We start from the raw sequence: 21,127 nt of genomic DNA on the forward strand, positions 1-21,127 counted from the left end.
GGTGGGGGAGGGGTAGGCAGAGGCCTAACTATAGAGGTAGAATGACTCGTATATGTGTTGAGAAGGAGAGACCCAGCTATGTCTTGAGGGAGATCGGTCGACATCCATACATAACTGAAGGACGGGAAATATGATGGACAGAGAGAGAGAGGAGAGAGGAGGGAGGAGAGGGAGGGAGAGGGGTAGAGTGCTGGATGGGTGATGGAGTTGCTTCTCGAAGATGGTGGGAGAGGCCTACTAGACAAACTGAGGGTGGAACTGCAATGTTATCAATAAGAGTGGGGATGTGTTTCTGTGTGTGCCTGTGCGTGATAGATCTGTCGGGACGCATCCATGGATGATGAAGGGGAACAATGTGTTTGGTAAGCAAACCTAACTAGATCGGTAGATCAATTGTTGTTTGTCAGAGGAAGGGAGAGACACAACTAATGAGGTAGATCGATTGACGTGTGGGTAAAAACGAGTTATAAGGACCTAGCTAGCTATATGTATAGCGAGAGATCGGTCGGTGTACGTCCATTTGTTAGAGGCTAATAAGGCCCAGCGAGACGGATAGACAGAGAGAATGGAGCTAGGAGGTGGTGCGAGAGGCCCAACTACTAGCTAGATAGGGGGAGGAGTGTGCGGTTGTGAGATCGATGAAAAGAGGGGCGAGAGTTTACACGTGTGTCTGACCGTATGAGAGACACAAGGCAAGGACACATAAAGGAGGAGATTGAAGGTGTGTGTGTATGTTGTAGGCAGGCATCGCTGGAGAGGTTTATCGATCGGTGTGTGTCGGAAAGGAGTTGTGGAGACTCTGGGAGAACGACCTAAAGAAAAAATGAATGTGCCCGGTGGATAGAATGCCGAGGGAGGGGGAGGGCGAGGAGGGCGTGTGCATGCACGAGAGAAAGTTAGTGGTAGCTACAAAGGTTAGAGGATTGTGTGGGTGTAAGAGACTAACAAAGATCATAATTTGATATGAAAGCGGATTCATATATTTGAATAGGAGATCATAGTGTTTTAAACATTGCATGCATGAATATAGCGGTGATACACGTGCTGTGCACATGTTATACCATAATGTGATAATGCATGGCGTTTGCAACTCACAGCTAAATGCCGAACAATCTAAACCATACTATACATCAAACAATCTCACATTTTATTTGAATTTGTGATAATGTGTGGCGTTTGCAGCTTACAACTAAATATCGAACAATCTAAACAATACTATATATCGAACATTCTCACATTTTATTTGAATTTGTGGTAATGTGTGGTGTTTGCAACTCACATCTAAATACTTGTAGGCGTAGGGGCGGGGCACCATACATAATGTGATAAACACATTATACATATGAGACATGGTTTAGATTATGAAGATCTAGCTAGAGCTAGAAATGTAATGTGATTTGAAATCAAAATAAAGTGGATTCAAAAAATCTAGTTCGAGTTCATATAGTACACATAGTTCATATGTAACTCGAGACTAATCCGTGGTGTGCTGTGAAGATAATATACAAACGATGGTTTAACTTGACAATAATGATGATTGTAGATCTTATTAAAACAGAGAAACGAATTCAAATGCTTTGACTTCACAACAATCATTACTGTAGATCTTATTCAAATAGAGAAACGAATTCAAATTTAGTTCATATTGAAGCGGTAGTATATACGTTTGGAATGCACTAAAACGTTCATTTGAGTAGTAGGTTGAACATAACATGAATTCAAAGTTTTGAATAACATTTGTAGGGCGCATTGATTTGGTACAGTACACGTCAGGCTTGTCCGGAAATTTCAACCCATGCCTTGTTAGCCCGAAATATTTAAGATATATCTTTGTCTCGTTGTGCTCCGACAACTCCCTCCATCTCAACCCGCGCCTTGCTATTCCGAAATTACAACGCGCGCGAAAACTCCCACCTCCTGTGAAATCCCGACACGCGAAATGCCCGTGGTACCCCTGAACCGAAAGAACCGCCTCAAATCGGTGGGGGTACTTTCGTAACTTACCCCACATTTCGGACAAGCGCGTCCCTAAGACATGGTTCCCCACTGCCATCCCATTCGCCCACCCATTCGTACACCGAGGCCGCGAAAACCCGTGACGAAACCCCACACCCTGCTCCATCTGCCACCTAGCCGGAGCCTCTTCCTCGACGACGTCGTCCACAGAAACACCTCGACGTCCCTCATCCACCGTACCGGCTGAGGATACGTCGTCGATCTCATCGTCCCGCCGGTTCAGCCACACCGTCCTCCACCTCCAAGGAGCTTCCCCGACGTTCCCATCGTCTTTCGCGCCACCTCCATTCCCACACTGCCGTCTTTACCTGCACCACCGGAAGAGCATCATCATCACCATTTCCTCGAATGAAGCTGCGGCCTAATCGGCGTCACCAAAGAGGTTGTACACTAATCGCCGCATTTTCTTCTTGATTCGATCTCACGGTGCTGCCGGTGCTCGGTCCCGAGCCGACACGGCGCGGATCCATCCACGGCGGCATCACTGGCCACTTCCTCCACGACGTCGCTCCCTCGGCAGTGACGTCCACATTAGTAGGACCTGCTGCTGCTTTAGCTCTCGCTCGTGCTGCTGCTCTGCTCTTGCTCTCGGTCCCCTGCCTGGTCTGCTCTTGCTATTGCTCTTGCTCGCGCTGCTGCTCTCGCTCTTGCTCTTGCTTGCGATGCTGCTTCGATTTAGCTACACTTCACTCTGATGCTGCCGGGGTGAAGGAAGAACCAGCCGCAGTGGGGAGGGGGCTCGCCGGAGAGGTACCCCACTATCTATCTTAGGGTTCAGGATGGGGGCGGTGGTCGCCGGCGTTGGCGGGGCGTTGGCGGGGCGGTGGTGTGGGGATCACCGGAGAAAAAGCTCAGCATGGGGGGGCTAGAGGGATGGCCGGGGCGGCGGCGGACTGGCGGTGGGGAGTGTTTTCGGGGCGGCCGGGGCGGCGCACCGCGGGCAGCGGGGGGCTGCTATTTGGCCGGCTCATGGGGGTGGAGGTTGAAGATGAACCGCGGGCCCTTGATTTCGTATCCAACGGCTTCAAAATCGACTGACCAGAGATGAAAAAGTCAGTCGACCGACGTGTAGCCTCACCTTGCTAGTGCGTCCGGTTTCGACAGCAAAATTCAGTTTCGACAGCAAAATTCAGTTTCGATAGTTAAGTTCAGTTTCGACAGTTAAGTTCAGTTTCGACAGTTAAATTAAGTTTTGACAGTTAAGTTCAGAGATGAGCGGCTGATGTATTTTACATCTAGCACTTTGTGGTTATGTACTTTACGTCATGTATTGGAGATGCTATTAGAATTCCACTCAGGTTAACGTTGTTCGTTGTCTCTCTTGTCCTGCTTCAGCCTCGGCGTCGTACAACTCACCGGAGCTGCTCCAACGACGAAACCCTCCATCACAGCGGAGCAGTACCTCGGGCTCCATCTCCAGACGCCTAAGATCTTCTTCCCCTCCTCCGACAGCCAAGTCCGCCGGAGCAACCTCACCGGCCAACCCAATCACGCTGAGATCGACATGGCTTCGCCAAAGATGTTGTACACTTGTTGCATCTCTTTTTTACTCTGCATGTTATATATATTGTCCACTGAGCACACGGATTTGTTCCTTTAGTGTCTCCTTGAAAGAAAAAACGTAGGAATTTTAATTTTCACTTGTCCTCCTTTTCAAATTCCTATTCATGAAGTGTGACTCCCGGATAATCAAGCTACAGTAACCTCTGCTAAAGATGCCATGTCACCACTCTTACTGTTGTAAACCTCGCGATGATTCAATCCCGTTCGAATTCAAAATTCAAAATCAAGGAAAACGATAAAAGTTTTCAAACATTAAAACTAAAATGTTCTATATGTGCCAAATATTGCATAAATAATTATGATGGAGAATCCACATTTTTATAAAGTATTTAATTGCACTGAAATAAATAAAACAGTAATAGAAACAAATAATTAAATGCCTTTACTAATTAATGAATTATCAAACTAAATTATTCGGGGACTAGACATTTTGTGATAGTGGACTAAACTGAAATACTAAATTAGATGCTAAGTATATATTTTACAGAAACTAAAATAAAACAGGAAAGAACAAATAAAAAGAAAAGAACAAATAGAAAACAAAAGAAAGAAAAGGAGAAAGAGAACCCCACCCCCACTGGGCCAGTCGGCCCAGCTGCTAGCCAGGCCGGCCCAGGCCGCCCCCTACCCACTCCCCCATAACCCCTGGGTGACCAAACCCTAACCCCCCAACGCACCACTCCCCCCACTCGCTCCCACGTCCCCCCTCTCTCCTGATCCAAATCTGGATAGAGGACGAAACCCCCTCGACGCCGTTCCCGTCACCCCGTCGCCCGAATCCCCCACCGATGCCATGCCGCTGCCCGAAGGCCTCCCCGTCGCCGGAGCCACCACCTCGCGGACGCCGCGCTCCTCCGTCCCTGCCTTTCCCTCGTCGGCCTACGTCAAGCCACGCCACCCGGATAGACCGTCGCCGCCGATCGGGACGACCACGTTGGACACCATCGCCGCTCCTCCCCTGCGTCGCCATCGATCCGCCCCACCGTTGTCGTCACCTCCCCGACTCCTTCTCGACCCCGCTGCCATTGACCCTACCGCCCCATGGTGAGGCCCCGGCAGCTCCTCCTCCCCTGCTCGCAACGGCACCCCGCGCCCGACGCCGCCTCTGTCGGCGTGCTCGCCGCGCCCGCTCACGCCCGCCCGCTCCTCGACGCGCCCGGGGCGCGCCCCGCAACCTACGCATGCACGTGCCGCGGCCCCTGCTCACTGCTGTGCGCCCTCCTCCTGTCTACGCTACTGCCGCCGTTCGCCGGCCGCGCCCAGCGCAAGGCCTCGCTCCCTGGTCCCTGCAGCCACATGCGTCGCTGCCTCCTCCCCTGGATGACGGTGAACCGCCGTGTTGGTCGCTTCCGCCGCTACCTCCCGCGACCCCAGCCCAGTGCACGTCGCCGCAGCCCCCGACGCCCCAGCGCTTCCTTTGGCTCGGGCTGACGCCCGCAGCGCCCCTGCACCCGAATCGCCCAACTCACATTTGGCCCTATGGGCCACTGACTAGGGGGTCCCACCCCACCAAAACGTTTAAAAAAAGATATATAAAAAAATAAAAAATATTATTTAATCAATTAATTAACTAAATAATTAACTTAATTAATTCTATTTAAATTAAATAATTAAGGCTAATTAACCTGATAACTAATTAACCTAACTAACTATTGTTAATTAGCTAAATAGTCCCTAACAGGTGGGACCCACCTGTCAAGTTGACCAGGTCAATGGTCAACATTGACAGGTGACGTCATGTTGACGTCAGCAAGCACTATTCTGGATAATGTTAATTTAATTAATAATTAATAAATTAGAAAATTATTTAAAACTTTAAAAATTAATATAAATTAAACCGTAGCTCAGGTGAAAATACTTTCTGCATGAAAGTTGCTCAGAACGACGAGACGAATCTGGATACGCAACCCGTTTGTCCCCCACGCATCCCTAGCATAGCGAACACGCAACTCTCCCCCTCTGATTCGTTTGTCCGAAAACGCGAACCACCAAGGATATTTTCCCGGATGTTTCCCCCCTTCACCGATACCACCTGATACCGCGTTAGGGCACCCCTAGCACCGCTACTTGTCTTGTCATGCATCATTATGCATCTGTTTGCATTATATTCATTGTTTCTTCCCCTTCTTCTCTTCGATAGACTACGAGACCGACGCCGCTGCTACCCAGTATGACTATGGTGTTGACGATCCCTCTCTCTTGCCAGAGCAACCAGGCAAGCCCCCCCCCCCTTGATCACCAGATATCGCCTACTCTCCTCTATACTGCTTGCATTAGAGTAGTGTAGCATGTTACTGCTTTCCATTAATCCTATTCTGTTGCATAGCCTGTCATTGTTCTACAACTATTGATACCTTACCTACAATCCTAAATGCTTAGTATAGGATGCTAGTTTACCATCAGTGGCCCTACATTCTTGTCCGTTCGCCATGCTATACTACTGGGCCGTGATCACTTCGGGAGGTGATCACGGACATATGTTATATACTTATACTGTTACATTACTTATGATATTGTTCGGAGATGAGGGCTGACGGGGCAGGTGGCTCCATCCCGGTAGAGGTGGGCCTGGGTTCCCGACGGCCCCCGACTGTTACTTTGTGGCGGAGCGACAGGGCAGGTGGAGACCACCTAGGAGAGAGGTGGGCCTGGCCCTGGTCGGCGTTCGCGGATACTTAACACGCTTAACGAGATCTTGGTATTTGATCTGAGTCTGGCTACTGGCCTATACGCACTAACCATCTACGCGGGGATAGTTATGGGCACTCGACATCGTGGTATCATCCAAAGCCTTCGTTACATCAGCGACTGAGCGGCGCGCGCCGGGTTGGACTGGAATGCCTACTCTTGTATAAGGGAGGCTAGGTCTGCTCACTGGCCGCATACGCAATGTGCAGGTGTGCAATAGGCGATGGGCCCAGACTCCTGCGCCATAGGATTTAGACCGACGTGCTGACCTCCCTTTTGTGCCTAGGTAGGGCTACGACGTGTTGATCTTCCGAGGCCGGGCATGACCCAGAAAAGTGTGTCCGGACAAAGGGGATCGAGCGTGTTTGGAAATGTGGTGCACCCCTGCAGGGAAGTTAATCTATTCGAATAGCCGTGATCTTTGGTAATTGGACGACTTGGAGTTGTACCTTGACCTTATGACAACTAGAACCAGATACTTAATAAAACACACCCTTCCAAGTGCCAGATAGAACCGGTGATCGCTCTCTCACAGGGCAACGAGGGGAGGATCATCGGTTAGGATTATGCTATGCGATGCTACTTGGTGAACTTACCATCTACTCTCTTCTTCTCCTGCAAGAGGGAGGTTACCGGAAGCGTAGTCTTTGAAAGGACTAGCTATCCCCCTCTTATTCCGGCATTCTGCAGTTCAGTCCACATATGATATCCTTAATCCATTTGATACCAATGCATACATATGTAGTGTAGCTCCTTGCTTGCGAGTACTTTGGATGAGTACTCACGGTTGCTTTGCTCCCTCTTTTCCCCCTTTCTATACCCGATTGCTGCGACCAGACGAGGGAGCCCAGGAGCCAGATGCCACCGTCGAAGAAGACTACTACTACTCGGGAGGTGCCTACTACTACGTGCAGCCCGCTGACGACGACCAGGAGTAGTTTAGGAGGATCCCAGGCAGGAGGCCTCCGCCTCTTTCGATCTGTATCCCAGTTTGTGCTAGCCTTCTTAAGGAAAACTTGTTTAACTTATGTCTGTACTCAGATATTGTTGCTTCCGCTAACTCGTCTATGATCGAGCTCTTGTATTCGAGCCCTCGAGGCCCCTGGCTTGTAATATGATGCTTGTATGACTTATTTTATTTGTAGAGTTGTGTCGTGATATCTTTCCATGAGTCCCTGATCTTGATCGTACACATTTGCGTGTATGATTAGTGTACGATTGAATCGGGGGTGTCAAAAGTTGGTATCAGAGTCGACTGCCTGTAGGAATCCCCCTTCCACACTCCTTGGCCGAAGTCGAGTCTAGACATTACAAAACTTTTTACTAACATGGATGTGTGCCTTACGGGCCCACGTCGCCATTTGGGTGGTATTAGGATCTTTTACTCCTTGATCCGTACTTTGGGATTCTGATCTCTCCTCTATTCGGGTTAAAATATTTTGCTAACTCTAGCTCTAGGTTCTCGTAATTACTTCCTTCCGGAGAGCCCCTTATTACAGATGATTGTCTGCTGCACCAGAAGATTCCGAAGATAATCTCCGATGTTCTCTCGAGACACTTGTGCCCACCGCCTTTGCAAATTCCCTCTCATTGATATACCCCTATGGATAGCCACATACCCTTGCCATTCATACAATCATTCCCCATTGATCTTGTTATTACAAGATTCCCTGAAATTCTCTCTATTGTTCCGGGTATACTTGTGCCTACTACCTTGCAGTTCCTTGCCACATAAATACCCCTATGGATAATTCCTCGCACTTGCCGAGTATCCGCTCATCCCTAGCTATTCATGTGTTTCATAAAAGTACTCGCAATACCATTAAATTTTCTGAAGATCCTCAGCAGCCCATTGCTCTTGATTTCCTTGCCTTCCTGAATTATGGTTAATTCCATACTTCTAGTAATCTCTGCTGACATCCTCTATCACTATCATTTTGAGTCACTTGATTCGATATGTTGCGATGCTTGCAATCCTTAATCAGATCCTAGAATTCATCCTTCCGGCTCAGACGTCATTTTAAACATGAGCTGGATCTCGACCAATCAAATTGCCATCGATTGTAACCCTAAGGCTATTCAACTTATCCATCCCTAATGAGAGCATTGTTTCTGATCCCTTGTCTTGGAAATCATAATTCTTTTGCATTTGAGCTTTGAGTTAGTCAGTTGTTTCTATAATCTGATCTCCTTGCATACTTTCTTCCTCTGGTTGAATACCGATGCTCAAATCGGATCCCTTGTGGATCACCAGACTCTTTGTCAGATTTTATCCAACAACGTCCTTCATATTGAATAACCTTGTGAGCCTTTCCACGGGTATGTAATGCCTTTGGTACATTGTATCCTCTGCTTTGTGAACCATGCCCTACTTTCGAGCTGGTATTATTTACTCCGAAGTTTGTGGTATATGTTCCTAAGATGCCCTGATGGGTTGAACCTATGCCTTCCCTAATCCGTGTGAACCCAAAAGATTTCACGGGTCATACTTATCTGGTATTGCATCAGGTAAAAATTTCAACAACTAATGTCATTTTCGAAATATGAGAGGTGAATGAATGGTTATGCGTTGAACAAGTGGGAGTCGACCTTGAACCCTGTGTTCATGCCCATGGACACGATGTATACCTTATCATGGAAGCTTCTCTTAAAATAATTATCCCCTTGTTATAAGTTCATCTTGTATCCGTGGACGTGGTTCCGACCATGTTTCTCCTTGAATCCATTTCTCGTGCAAGTTTGAGCACTTGTCTTCCACAGAGCATTACCCTAGTCCAACCTCTACTTTGATCTGTCGTCAAGTATTACCCCCTGGTATCTCAAGATTATCATGGAACTGCATAACTTTTTATGGGATCTTCATCAACTATTATTTCTCATCGAATCCACTTTTTCCTGCGTTCTCGGTTGTCATCAACCGAGAGCACCGAATAGTGAATCGAGTCCACACTTCGATTCAAATAACTCTTAAGTAATTTTCGTTGCCTACGAGTTTAATAACCCTCCAAGTCATTTCTAGCCTGACCGGCTATATCATTATCGTGCTGATTTTATCTGTGCTACCTGGTTCTTAATCCCGGAGCACAACTTTGACGAGGAGCTAAGCTTATGCCGATCTTCCTCGTCATATCAATTGTCCTTGAACAACAAGCTTGATTTCAAGTTTGTGTCATACCTATGGTTTCAATAACTTTTCGCTTCATCATTCCGTTGGCTTGATGTCATCGCCGATCGGTTACATCTTCTTGAAACCTCTTGACAAATGTGTCGCGATCATCATCAACATTCTGAGGTCTTCCAGGATATCGATTGAATTCATGTTGAGAAATACCATCCTTGCCCCTTGATGACTTGTATTATCATCGACAACATTATTGCATTCCCTCCAACACAAAACTTGTTCCTGTTTTGTGTTGTACCTTGAGTTCCTTGCTATCCGACTTATGTTATGTTCTACCGCAGAGTATTACCATCTTTGATGTCAAGAATGTTGTGAGGATTGCTCCACCTCTTAAGAATTCTTGCTATAATGATACTTCTCACCATCCCCATTCTTTCTTGGTCCTCATGTTGATTCCAACCGGGGTACCCACTAGTGAATGGTGTTGTTTGGATTCTGCACTTCTAGCAACCCTATTACTTTGAAGTTAATGATCGATAATTCATTCTCAGCCTATCGGTTGCTGAACCACCATTCTAACATTGATCATGCTACCTAACCCCATATTTTGGGTGCACCTTTCAACCAATATTTAATTGTGTATGTTTTCCTCGAGCATACCTCATTATGTCATCTAATCTGACAAATGTTATCTCCTTATTCACATAGTTGTGCAAATCCATCCTTTTGGAAATCTCGAGGAATTGTCGCTGAGTCCATCAGCCACCTCCTCGTCCACTCCTTGGTTAAATGATGAACTCTTGTTTTGGAACTCGCTTCCATAGTTCATTTCCAAGAATCTTACAGTATCAGCTCGTCAATGTGTGTTACACCTTTTCTTCTCCGGTACCCTGAGTCTGAGGTATCCTAACACCGACCAGATCTGAATCCCGGTCAGATATGATGGTTGGAATATATTTCCAAGGGCAATAACAATGTTCTTTTATGACCCGGTAAGGTGATGTCATGCCCAGCACACCTGGCCGGAGAACCTACTGTTATAGTTTCCTTTTTAGCAAGGTTACCCATTCTTCCATGAGGAAATTGAAAGACTTATTCTATGAGTTGTTCCTGATGGATCCTTTGTGTATCCCAAAGTCTGACCTTTGCTTGAATACCATGTCAATGCTATCTCGAAGCATGTCTGTGGTACTCCGATTTTCAACAAGAACATTTGAAGCCCAATGCTAAATGTTTCTTGCTCAATTATCCAAACACCGATGTATGGGTAATGTCATGAAAATTCTCTCCCCTACCTAAAGAGTTTTCTACATTATATCCTGTCATGGATATCATGCTCTGCTTATCCTTGGGAAGGATATACCCCTGAAATATGTGTTTAAACACATTTTCCTTTCCATTGTTCTGTTCAATCCGAGAATCACATTTTCCTTTCCATTGTTTGGTTTAACATTTCCTGTGATCTATATGATCTAAGCAGTGATATTCTTCTTCTTATGTAAACACCTTGGCGTACAACCGCGTCGGTAAGGCCTAGTTACTATTGTTGATGACATTCCGGTAACCACTGATGGACGAGAACTTTCCCTATAGGTCCGCCTCGTTTCAATGAGCAGGAAAATGGTTCTCTTCGTCCCTCGCCCTTGGTACCGAAGTTGTTGCCGACATATCTGACAGTCTCTTCTCTGGCGTTCCTTGCTATCATGACCATGCAAGATGTCAACACCTTTCTACTTTTAACCCACATGGTGGGCCCATAACTCACAGTTCCACAGGATCGAAACCTGACTCTCCTATACCCCTGTACCCAAGGTTGTTCCTCACGCATTGCCTTATATGTAATTCATGAGCCACCTTCCAAGAGATCATCAACTTTGGCATCAGACACAATACTTATTCTTGTTGCTCTAAACCCCTTTCACCTTCTGATTAGGCAGCGAACGATTGCTTGCCATTGGAAACTACTCATGGTACCTTCTTACTTTACTCTCGATAATTTCTTAAGTATCTATTCGAGAGTTACTTTCTACCACATTCCCTGAGTTATCTGCCAGATAGTTGACCTTGAAGGTCCGTTCTTCAGAAGTTACCCCTTATCATTATCATAAGGACGATGGAGTTCCTGAAGAAAGGACGACAACCTCATCATGATGCATTGATGCATAGGAATGAAGACATCAGCGCTATGGATCGACCACTTCGAGAAGAGCAACCAAGACCGAGAAGAATCGTTAGAATTTCGTAACCTATTCTTACCCCTTACCCCCTCTTAAATCTCGGGACAAGATTTCTTGTAGTGGAGGAGAATTGTGACGCCCGGATAATCAAGCTACAGTAACCTCTGCTAATGATGCCACGTCACCACTCTTACTGTTGTAAACCTCGCGATGATTCAATCCCGTTCGAATTCAAAATTCAAAATCAAGGCAAACAATAAAAGTTTTCAAACATTAAAACTAAAATGTTCTATATGTGCCAAATATTGCATAAATAATTATGGTGGAGAATCCACATTTTTATAAAGTATGTAATTGCACTGAAATAAATAAAAAAAGTAACAAAAACAAATAATTAAATGCCTTTACTGATTAATAAATTATCAAACTAAATTATTTGGGGACTAGACATTTTGTGACAGTGGACTAAACTGAAATACTACATTAGATGTTAAGTATATATTTTACAGAAACTAAAATAAAACATGAAAGAATAAATAAAAAGAAAAGAACAAATAGAAAACAAAAGAAAGAAAAGGAGAAAGAGAACCCCCCAACTGGGCCAGTCGGCCCAGCTGCTAGCCAGGCCGGCCCAGGCCCCCCCACTCCCCCATAACCCCTGGGCGACCAAACCCTAACCCCCCAACGCACCACTCCCCCCACTCGCTCCCACGTTCCCCCTCTCCCGATCCAAATCTGGATCGGGGATGAAACCCCCTCGACGTCGTTCCCGTCACCCTGTCGCCCGAACCCCCCACCGATGCCGTGCTGCCGCCCGAAGGCCTCCCCGTCGCCGGAGCCACCACCTCGCGGACGCCGCGCTCCTCCGTCCCCACCTCTCCCTCGTCGGCCTACGTCAAGCCACGCCGCCCGGATAGACCGTCCCCGCCGACCGGGACGACCACGCTGGACGCCATCGCTGCTCCTCCCTCCGTCGCCATTGATCCGCCCCACCGTCGCTGTCACCTCCCTGACTCCTCCTCGACCCTGCTGCCATTGACCCCCCCCCCCATGCTCGCAACGGCAGCCCGCGCCCGAGCCGCCTCTGTCGGTGTGCTCGCGGCGCCCGCTCACGCCCGCCCACTCCTCGACGCGCCCCGCAACCGCCGCTCGCACGTCCCGCGGGCCCCTGCTCGCTGCTGTGCGCCCCTCCTCTCGCCTGCGCTGCTGCCGCCGTTCTCCGGCCGCGCCCACCGCAAGGCCTCGCTCCCCGGTCTCTGCAGCCACACGCGCCGCTGCCTCCTTCCCTGGCTGCCGGCGAACTGCCGTGCCGGCCGCTTCCGCCGCTACCTCCCACGACCCCAGCCCAGCGCACCTCGTCGCAGCCCCCGGCGCCCCAGCGCCTCCTTTGGCTCGGGCAGGCGCCCAAACGGACTGACGCCCGCAGCGCCCCTGCGCCCGAATCGCCCAGCGCCCATTTGGCCCTATGGGCCACTGACTAGGGGGTCCCACCCCCCAAAACGTTTTTTAAAAAAGATAAATAAATAAAAATATTATTTAATCAATTAATTAACTTAATTGATTCTATTTAAATTAACTAATTAAGGTTAATTAACCTGATAACTAATTAACCTAACTAACTATTGTTAATTACCTAAACAGTCCCTGACAGGTGGGACCCACCTGTCAGGTTGACCAGGTCAACGGTCAACATTGACTGCTGATGTCATGTTGATGTCAGCAAGCACTATTCTGGATAATGTTAATTAAATAATAATTAATAAACTAGAAAATGATTTAAAACTTTAAAAATTAATATAAATTAAACCGTAGCTCAGATGAAAATACTTTCTACATGAAAGTTGCTCAGAACAACGAGACGAATCCGGATACGCAGCCCGCTTGTCCCCCACGCATCCGTAGCATAGCAAACACGCAACTTTACCCCTCTGATTCGTTTGTCCGAAAACGCGAAACACCGGGGATATTTTCCCAGATGTTTCCCCCCTTCACCGGTACCACTTCATACCGCGTTAGGGCACCCCTAGCACCGCTACTTGTCTTGTCATGCATCATTATGCATCTGTTTGCATTATATTCATTGTTTGTTCCCCCTCTTCTCTCCGGTAGACTACGAGACCGACGTCCCTGCTACCCAGTACGACTACGGTGTTGACGACCCCTCTCTCTTGCCAGAGCAACCAGGCAAGCCCCCTCCCTTGATCACCAGATATCGCCTACTCTTCTCTATACTTCTTGCATTAGAGTAGTGTAGCATGTTACTGCTTTCTGTTAATCCTATTCTGTTGCATAGCCTGTCATTGTTCTACAGCTGTTGATACCTTACCTGCAATCCTAAATGCTTAGTATAGGATGCTAGTTTACCATCAGTGGCCCTATATTCTTGTCCTTCCGCCATGCTATACTACTGGGCCGTGATCACTTCGGGAGGTGATAACGGGCATATGTTATATACTTATACTGTTACATTACTTATGATACTGTTCGGAGATGGGGGCTGAAGGGGCAGGTGGCTCCATCCCGGTAGAGGTGGGCCTGGGTTCCCGACGGCCCCTGACTGTTACTTTGTGGCGGAGCGACAGGGCAGGTGGAGACCACCTAGGAGAGAGGTGGGCCTGGCCCTGGTCGGCGTTCGCGGATACTAAACACGCTTAACGAGATCTTGGTATTTGATCTGAGTCTGGCTACTGGCCTATACGCACTAACCATCTACGCGGGGACAGTTATGGGCACTCGACGTCGTGGTATTAGCCGAAGCCTTCATGACGTCAGCGACTGAGCGGCGCGCGCCGGGTTGGACTGGAACGCCTACTCTTGTATAAGGGAGGATAGGTCTGCTCACCGGCCGCGTACGCAACGTGCAGGTGTGCAATGGGTGATGGGCCCAGACCCCTGCGCCATAGGATTTAGACCGGCGTGCTGACCTCTCTGTTGTGCCTAGGTAGGGCTGCGACGTGTTGCTCTTCCGAGGTCGGGCATGACCCAGAAAAGTGTGTCTGGACAAAGGGGATCGAGCGTGTTGGGAAATGTGGTGCACCCCTGCAGGGAAGTTAATCTATTCGAATAGCCATGATCTTCGGTAACATGATGAATTGGAGTTGTACCTTGACCTTATGACAAGTAGAACCGGATACTTAATAAAACACACCCTTCCAAATGCCAGATACAACCGGTGATCGCTCTCTCACAGGGCGACGAGGGGAGGATCATCGGTTAGGATTATGCTATGCGATGCTACTTGGTGAACTTACCATCTACTCTCTTCTTCTGCTGCAAGAGGGAGGTTACCAGAAGCGTAGTCTTTGAAAGGACTAGCTATCCCCCTCTTATTTCGGCATTCTGCAGTTCAGTCCACATATAATACCCTTAATCCATTTGATACCAATGCGTACATATGTAGTGTAGCTCCTTGCTTGCGAGTACTTTGGATGAGTACTCACGGTTGCTTTGCTCCCTCTTTTCCCCCTTTCTATACCCGATTGCTGCGACCAGACGATGGAGCCCAGGAGCCAGACGCCACCGTCGACGATGACTACTACTACTCGGGAGGTGCCTACTACTACGTGCAGCCCACTGACGATGACTAGGAGTAGTTTAGGAGGATCCCAGGCAGGAGGCCTGCGCCGCTTTCGATCTATATCCCAGTTTGTGCTAGCCTTCTTAAGGCAAACTTGTTTAACTTATGTCTGTACTCAGATATTATGGCTTCCGCTAACTCGTCTATGATCGAGCTCTTGTATTCGAGCCCTCGAGGCCCCTGGCTTGTAATATGATGCTTGTATGACTTATTTTATTTGTAGAGTTGTGTTGTGATATCTTCCCGTGAGTCCCTGATCTTGATCGTACACATTTGCATGTATGATTACTGTACGATTGAATCGGGGGCGTCACATGAAGCACAAGACTAAGAGATAATAGCATAATAGCATTATAACCGTACATTTTCTTGTGGTTTGACTTAATCTCACCATGCTTCTTTGCATCCTGTGATCTTCCAATTGTTGTGAATCAAACACCCAGATTGGCAGAAATCCTGTGTTTTTAAATTCTCTGTTTTGCACGTGCATTCCTATCCTATTCCTGTCTATTTACTATCCCTGCATTGTTGTAATCCTCCAATTCAAACGAGCCCTTACAGAATTAGTTCTCTTATAGATAGTTGTCAAAGAAAACCTTGTGTGGTTTGTCCCGCTCCTGCTGCGCCGTCGTCCACCCCAGCTCAGCTGCTCCAATGACAGAAGGGTCTAGCACATCAGGAATCCAGCCTCCAGACTGTCTTCCCCGCTGCTGGTAGCCATGAAAACTGCACTACCATCATCAACCGAGCAGATGACCTCGAGGACTACACGGGTCCGTAAGAGAGGTCGCACTCTTTCGTGTCTGCTTACGTTATGCATCGCTTAATATTACATGCTACTTTATCATCCTGTTCACCGATTAGACTCCGAGTCAGCTCCAAACTAATGGTCAAACTTGAGTTTTTAAATGGTTGTGGGGTACATATTGGGGCTGCTATCAATAGTATCTATCTACTATCTGGTTAATCTCCGGTGTCTACTATGAGTTTCATGTTGGGTGGGAAACAAACAGTAAAGAAGCCATTGTCTGTATTTTTTAACTGAAGCCATTATCTGCCTGCTATTATTGGTTTTGGGTCTATCCACAGGTTTCTACCATCACTCTGGATTTCTGCATGCACTCCTTACATAATCTCACTATGTTTTATTCCTATGCATGATAGTTATTGGAAACAATGGAACTGAACATGTAGAGCAAAAGAGACGAGCCTTGTGTGTCAATAAAATTTCATGCAGACGTCGCTCCATGGTAGGCGCAAAGGCAGCCCCCCTCCATGCATTTTGGATTGTAATCGAGAGGAAGATATCTGTTCTGGGGGGATTCAGAAGGAAAAGACAACTCCTATTTACCCCCTGAGGTCTTCGCTCTAACTTGGCATGCTGATTTTGGTTATATCATGCATATGGTGTCTTGCATTGCTTACTTTATACATCAAATATGTCATCTGCTTAGTTTAGACATCCTTAGTGCGAATGCCATCTGTTTAGTTTATTCATCATTTATGTGAATTATGCAACGCCATCTTGTTTAGCCAGGCATCATATATGTGAATTTTGCAATGCCATCCTGCTTAGCCAGTCATCTTATATGTAAATTATATCAGGCCATCCTTTTTTGGTTACATATTACATTTGTCAACAATGTTAGTACATTCAACTGCTCTTCGTGTGCATCAGCCATTTGACACGGTGATGGCAAATTCTGGAGTGAAAACAAGGTCTTCAGAGCAGACTATGCTATCTGACGAAGCGCATATCTCGCTGGTTACGGATAGCTCCTCAGAGGAGGATTCAGAGACAGATGACCAGTCCTATCCCCCCCGAGGTGTATGCTCTAACTTGGCAGGGTTATGTTGCTCATATCGTGTGTATGGTGTCTCACATTGCTATGTCATTTGATTAGTTTAGACATGCTTTGTGTGAATGCCACCTGTTCAGTGTCTAATTACCATATATGTGAATTATGCATTGCCATCTTGTTGCAAGACATTATATATGTGAATTATACAATGCTATCTTGTTGCAAAGGCATTATATATGTGAATTATGCAATCGCATGCTATTTAGCCAATCATCATGTATGTGAATTATATCATGCTATCTTGTATTACGTGTTCCATTTGGAGACAATGTTTGTATATTCAACTACTCTTCCTGTGCATCAGCCATTTGAAGCGGTGATGGAAGTATCCGGAATGAAAACAAGGTATTCAGAGCAGACAATGCTACCTGCTGAAGCAGACATCTTGCTGGTTACAGAGAGCTCCTCGGAGGAGGATTCAGAGACTGATGACTAGTCATATTTCCCCCCTGAGGTCTATGCTCAAACTTGGCAGGGTTATACTACCCATGCCATGCATGTTGTCTTGCATTGCTTAGTTTTTACATCATATATGGATTGCCATCTGCTTACTTGCTTACTATATAAATCATATATTTGAATTATATCATGCCATCATGTTTACATAGTACATACACATCATCTATCTGAATTATGGCATGGCAACCCATTTAATAAAGACATCATATAGTTATATCATCTCATCCTGTTTAGTGTTTACAGTCATCATATTTTGAATTATGGCATTCTATCCGTGAATGTATGTGAATTATGGCATGCCAACCTATTTAATAAACACATTATATAGTTATGTCATGTCATCCTGTTTACATAGTCTCATATTTTGAACTATGTCTTTCCATCTTTTTTAGTTAGCCATCATAATGTGAAATTGTGTCATGCTATCCTGTTTAGTTAGCCATCATATATGTGAAATTGTGTCATGCTATCCTGTTTGGTTAGACAACATAAATATGAATTATTTCATGCCCTCTTTTATTCCCCACTATCCATTGCACCTGTCTATCATACAATGTCTATACTTTCAATTACTTTTCTTGTTTATCAGCCATTTGAATTGGAGAGCGTGATGGCAGTATCTAAGGGAGTAACAACACGGTCTTCAGAAAAGATAGTGCTACCAGTTGATGCAGATAGAACCACAGTTGTACTTGCCCAAGGACCAGATCCACCACACATAACCCAGACTCTCGCAGATTGTACCCCTACCCAGTTGGACAGAGAACCAGCTACACCCCTTCTAACCCCAACCCCGGCAGATAGTAACCCAGTTCCAGTTGACACAGCACCGTCTCCACCACAGAGCACCCAAACACGAGCAGTTAGTAAGGGAACTGCAGTGCCCAAAGCACGAGGACCACCACTCCGAATCCCAACTCAACGCTTAAAGGAGAAGAAGATTTGTTCTCAGGTCAGGTTCTGTAGCTATGGTTCATACTCCTTTGCTCTTGCATTACTGTATTTACTCATACCAACTATTTTCAAATTTGAAGGATGGAATTGAAACTCCAATGGCGCAACAGGTATGTTTTAAACCTGTTTCTTTAACTGGTTTGCTGTTGTAACCTGCTCTATGTTGATTTCAGTTTCAATTGAATAAACAGTTATGTTCTCATGTCATGCACATTACAAGTGTTGTTATTGCTCTATAGTTACCCACACTTATATTCTGTCTATTCTGCTTTGTCTTGAACAAATATTATTTGAACTGTGTCTCTATCTTGATTTGGCAACAAAAACTAGAATGATATAGACCATAAAGTGACCATGGTACATAGATATATGTTTGTTTCATGCTGTTATCCTGTCCACTTTACTACTGAACTCATTTACCAAAATGAGTTTCATATACAACATGGTAAACATGTGATGTGTCTGCTTGTTTCTCTTTTAGAATGCGGACAAAATATTGGAGAACAGTACCGCGTTATCCAATGGTAAAGGAAGTAATGCAGATAAGGTTCAAGATAGTGAGACATCCCTGTTGGTCTCCAAGAAAGCTGATAAAAACTATCTTGACGACAGTGAGGGAACCCAAAAGTCCTGTCTTGATGTAGTGTTCGAGTTACTGGCCACTACTGCTGGCACAAGCTCTTCGAACTCGCTGCCTGAATCAGTTCATCTTCTTGAGTCTCAACTTCAAGTTGAAAGACATCGATCAGATGTGCTGCGACAGGAAGCTGAAGGACTGAGGAAGTCCCTGCAGAATTCAGATGCATATTTTCTGGTGCAACAGCAAGCGCTGGAGGATTTAAGCGCCAAACAAGAGAAAGTTAATAAGCTTGCTAAGCATCTTGCCAGCATTATGGGTACCCAGGATATTGTTTCTTGAGATCTTCTGAAGTGGTTTCAGTTCTGGATTTGTTTTGCTGTGGCGTTTATTTGCGCTGGTCGCCAACTTTGACAACCAGTGTATATGATATGCTGCTTTGTTCCCTATATTTGCACTGGTGGCGAACTTTGATGCCCAGTGGATGTAATATGTGTAATAGCCGTGATAGCCTAGCGTTAGTTGCTTGCTTATTTATTTCCTTGTTGTCTTGTTTATTTGTTTGCTTGTAGTCATTGCAGTTCTTTTTCCGCGGTTAGCTAGTGGCTGCAATAACCTATTTTTTAAAACTAGGCCACAATAACCATGGGCTAATATTTACTGTAGTGACACTGGGCCTCCTACTGGCCGTAGAAACAGTGGGCCTTCTACGGGCCGTAGAAACAATGGGCCTTCTACGGGCCGTAGAAACAATGGGCCTTCTGCGGGCCGTATCATCAATGGGCCTTATACGGGCCGTATAATCGATTGGCCAAACATGGGCCAAACAGACCGCATTATGGCCGTAAACGGGCTAGAGTTGGAATCGTCCGTTCATGGGCCGACCATAACGGGCCATCGTTAATAGGCCGTATTTGATGACGCTATGAAATCGGCCCAACGTATTAACGGACCACAAACGGGCCGACTGTAACCACGGGCTGAATTTGGCCCACAAGCAGAAAATGACAGTAACGGGCCGTAAGTAAACGAATGCTGGAAATGAGCCCAAGAATAAATGGGCTCTGAGAAGGCCGAAAGATAACATGGGCTGGAAACGGCCCAATGGAATAACGGGCCGTTAATGGGTATAAAGTGATACACTGTTCATTACGGGCCAGTTTCACCACGGGCCGTTAATGGGTGTAAAGTGATACACTGTTCATTACGGGCCAGTTTCACCACGGGCCGTTAATAGGCCAAGAGTTACATAGGGCCTCATATGGGCCGAAAGACGTCATGGGCCATACATGGGCCAGAAGTGAAAACGGGCTGGAATCATATTGGATGGCCCAGATGACGCTACTGGGCCTAATTCGGATAGGGCGTAACGGGCCTTGGGTTAGCGGGCTGTAAATGGGCTATATTCGAACAGGACGTTAACAGGCTTTCCATGGGCTGGCCCGCCAGCTTTTGACCAAGTCAAACGGGCCAGCCTTTTCACAGGAATGGGCCTCTGTTGGGCCGTGCCACATGTCGACGTATGATAGGCGCCTTCCGTCCAATGAGTGGTTGACATCTGTCCCAACGATGAGCCGACACGTGTTTCCTCCAGCCAATGATGATTTTACACATGGAAAATCCCCATTGGTCGGGGCTGTTAACGGGTTATCAGATCCAAAACCTGACCCGATAGCTTAACGGCGTTCAGTTATGGTGGATGCCACGTGTCAGTCACCATTGACGAAAGCACTTCTGTGACACGCGATTTATAATCATGGAAGTGGACACTTCCGTGATAATAATTTTGGTAATGTCATGGAACACTTCTACGATAGCACAGGTATGACTATCTCGATTCTGTCATAAATTTGTCATGGATGTACATGCATGACAAAAAAAGCGACCTACTGTGACAAACACGTATCATCATGGAAGTGTATTTTTTTTAGTGAAGGCCAATGTCGTAGCCAACGCTTTGAGTCGGAAGAGCTATGCTAACACCCTAGTGAGCACGGGAGTGCCGAAGGAGTTAGCAGAGGATCTCAGGGAACTTCGATTGGAGATTGTTCCTAGAGGTTTTGTTGCAACCATGGAGGTTCAGTCTACATTGTTAGGAAAGATTCGAGAAGCTCAGAAGGAGGACAAAGAGAT

This window comes from Triticum aestivum, chromosome 4A (genome assembly GCF_018294505.1).
Source record: "Triticum aestivum cultivar Chinese Spring chromosome 4A, IWGSC CS RefSeq v2.1, whole genome shotgun sequence".
In the NCBI taxonomy this organism is placed as follows: Eukaryota; Viridiplantae; Streptophyta; class Magnoliopsida; order Poales; family Poaceae; genus Triticum; species Triticum aestivum.